The sequence below is a fragment of the Coregonus lavaretus genome, assembly GCF_964263955.1.
Source record: "Coregonus lavaretus genome assembly, chromosome: 18".
NCBI classification, from domain to species: Eukaryota; Metazoa; Chordata; class Actinopteri; order Salmoniformes; family Salmonidae; genus Coregonus; species Coregonus lavaretus.
In genome coordinates this window covers 6491787-6495289 of record NC_140005.1, presented here as the reverse complement: position 1 = coordinate 6495289, position 3503 = coordinate 6491787, and positions in this window count along the sequence as shown.

The following is a 3503-nucleotide window of genomic DNA, read 5'->3' as shown; positions in this document are numbered from 1 at the left end:
AGGCTCAGCTTCCGGCAGGGCAGGCGGAGGGGCAGATTCCGGGTTGAGATCCAGACCCGATCCCCCGGTACAAAGACGGGGGTCTCACTGCGGTGACGGTCAGCGTTGGCCTTCTGAGGACACACGATGCGTTGGAGGTGAACATGGGCAGCGTTCCACATCTCCTCCACGCGCCGAAACCAGTCATCCACCGCAGGAGCTTCGGTCTGGCTCTGGTGCCATGGTGCCAGAACCGGTTGATAACCTAAAACACACTGAAATGGCGTTAGGTTTGTAGAGGAGTGGCGGAGAGAGTTCTGGGCATATTCTGCCCATGGCAGGAACACCGACCACTCCCCCACCTGGTCCTGGCAATAGGACCTCAGGAACCTACCCACATCCTGATTAACCCGTTCCACCTGCCCATCACTCTCAGGGTGGAACTCAGAGGTCAGGCTGACCGAGATCATGGATAAGCGCAGGCACGTACTGCAGCCCAGCTGGACACTGCAGTGGAGATGGATCTGTGCGTAATGCCTGCACTATATCCGCGTCCATCGCCCATACTACCGGCGTCACAATGCAGGAGTCTGGCAGTATGGGGGTATTGTCTCTGGGCCTCTCCTCTGTATCATACAGCCGGGACAGTGCGTCTGCCTTCACGTTCTTCGTACCCGGAATGTATGACAGTGTGAAATCAAACCGGGTGAAGAATAGGGCCCGCCTGGCCTGGTGAGGGTTCAGCCTCCTCGCTGCCCAGATGTACTCCAGGTTACAGTGGTCTGTCCAGACGAGGAATGGGTGTGTCGTCCCCTCGAGCCAATGTCTCCACACTGTCAGAGCTCGGACAACAGCCAACAGCTCCCGATCACCAACGCCGTAGTTCTGCTCCGCCGGGCTGAGCTTCTTTGAGAACAACGCACAGGGGCGGAGCTTGGGTGGCGTGCCCGAGCGTTGAGACAGGACTGCTCCCATCCCAACCTCAGACGCATCCACCTCCACTACGAACGGTAGTGATGGATCGGGGTGGGCCGGTACCGGGGCCGAGGTGAACAGTTCCCTCAGGTTACTGAAGGCCCTGTCAGCCTCAGCAGACCAGCGGAGCCGGGATGGCCCACCCTTCAACAGGGATGTAATGGGGGCTGCGACCTTGCCAAAGCCCCGGATAAACCTTCGATAATAGTTGGCAAAGCCAAGGAAGCGCTGCACCTCCTTTACCGTGGTTGGAGTCGGCCAATTACGCATGGCTGCAATGCGATCACCGTCCATCTCCACACCTGTGGTAGAAATGCGGTATCCGAGGAAGGAGACGGACTGCTGGAAAAACGCACACTTTTCTGCCTTAGCATAAAGATCATTTTCCAACAGTCGGGCCAGTACTTTGCGAACCAGGGACACATGCTCAGCGCGCGTAGCTGAATACACCAAGATGTCGTCGATGTAGACCACTACACCGCGACCAAGCATGTCCCGAAACACCTCATTCACAAAGGACTGGAAGACTGAGGGAGCATTCATCAAACCATAGGGCATCACCAGGTATTCATAATGCCCCGTGGTTGTGCTGAATGCTGTCTTCCACTCATCTCCCTCTCGGATATGCACCAGGTTGTACGCACTCCTGAGATCTAATTTAGTGAAGAAGCGCGCTCCATGCAATGACTCAACCACTGACGGATGAGGGGGAGAGGATAACTAAATCTAATCGTCTCCTTGTTCAGTGGACGATAGTCAATGCACAGGCGCAGACCGCCGTCTTTCTTCTTCACAAAAAATAAACTTGAGGAGGCGGGTGTATGTACCCCTGGCGCAGGGACTCAGTGACGTATGTCTCCATAGCCTCCGTCTCCGCCTGCGACAGGGGATACCCATGACTCCTGGGAGGTACAGCGTCTACCCGAAGGTTTATTGCGCAATCCCCCGCCCGATGAGGTGGCAATTTAGTTGCTTTATTCTTGGAGAAAACTTGTGCCAGATCATGGTATTCGGGGGAATGCGCACGGTGGAGGCACCGTCTGGACTTTCCAGCGTGGTTGCACCAACGGAAACACCCAGACACCTACCCTGACACTCTCGCGACCACCCCGTGAGAACCCTCTGCGGCCATGAGAAAGTGGGGTTGTGGAGTGCTAGCCATGGAATACCTAACACCACAGGGATAGCAGGAGACTCAATGATGGAAAAAGTGACCTGCTCACAATGCGTCTCCTGTGTGATCATGGTGACTGGTACCGTGACTTCCTTTATCAACCCGGACCCTAATGGTCGACTATCAAGTGCTCTGATGGGGCATGGAATGGATAGGGGAACTAATGAAATGCCCTGGCGGCGTGCAAAGGTTTTGTCCATAAAGTTCCCAGCTGCGCCTGAATCGACTAGCGCCTTACACTGGGGAACTCTCATGTGATCAGGGAAGTATATGGGTATAGTACAGTGCTTAGCAGAGGGCTCGGAACCAGAGTGGGTGCTCAATACCTAGGGTGATGCGAGAGTGCCCTGCCGGCCACCTCCTGACCCAAAAGAGCGCTGACGACAACGTGTGGTGGAATGTCCCTTCGTGCCATCCGAGTGGCACTGGCGCTGTCGTCCTCCACTCTCTCGGTGCGCGGTACCACCCAGCTCCATGAGCTCTGGATCCGCGACGGTCAGGGCGGGAACGGGCAGACCTCCTCCAGGATGTCCTCTGGTTGCCAGCAGGTTATCCAGACGAATGGCCATGTCCACCAGTTCGGTAAAAGACAAACTGGTGTCATGGCAGGCTAGCTCCCGTTGGACGTCCTCCTGTAGATGGCACCGGAACTGGTTGATCAGGGCCCGCTCGTTCCACCTGGACCCTGCTGCCAGGATCCGGAACTCCAGCGCGAACTCCTGTACTGTCCTCGTCCCCTGCCTCAAGTGGACTAGCTGCTCACCCGCCTATCGACCCTCGGGCGGGTGATCGAAAACCGCCCGAAATAGGCGGGCGAACTCCCTGTAGTCCTCCAACGCGGCTCCTACTTCTCTCCAAACCGGCGTTGGCCCACTCCAGGGCTTTCCCCGAGAGGCAGGAAATGAGGACGGACACCTGCTCTCGATCTGATGGCGCCGGCCTGTCACTGGAGCAGTACAGCTCCAGTTGGAGAAGGAATCCCTGACATAGAGCCGGCGTCCCATCGAACGCCCGAGGTTGGGATATCTGGATCCCTCCGGGTGCTGTGATGTAGGTGGCTGGATCCGGTTGGCCAGCTGGTCTCGATAGATCGGTTCCTCTTCTCCCCAGGCGTTGGACGACCTGAAGAACCCAATCCATCGCTTCCCCCAAGCTGGCCAGCATCGTGGAATGCTCCTGGACCCTTGCCACGATTCCAGGTGTGCGCTCTTCTCCCGCTGACTCCATAGCTGGTGAATGATTCTGTGATGAGGTGTGAATGACGGAGTCAGGCGCAGGAGGTAAAACACCGAAATCAAGAGTTTATTCAGTGTACAATAATGTACTCTTAAAGCGACAGAACGAAACTAGCACAAGGGAAAATCAACCTTGGCTC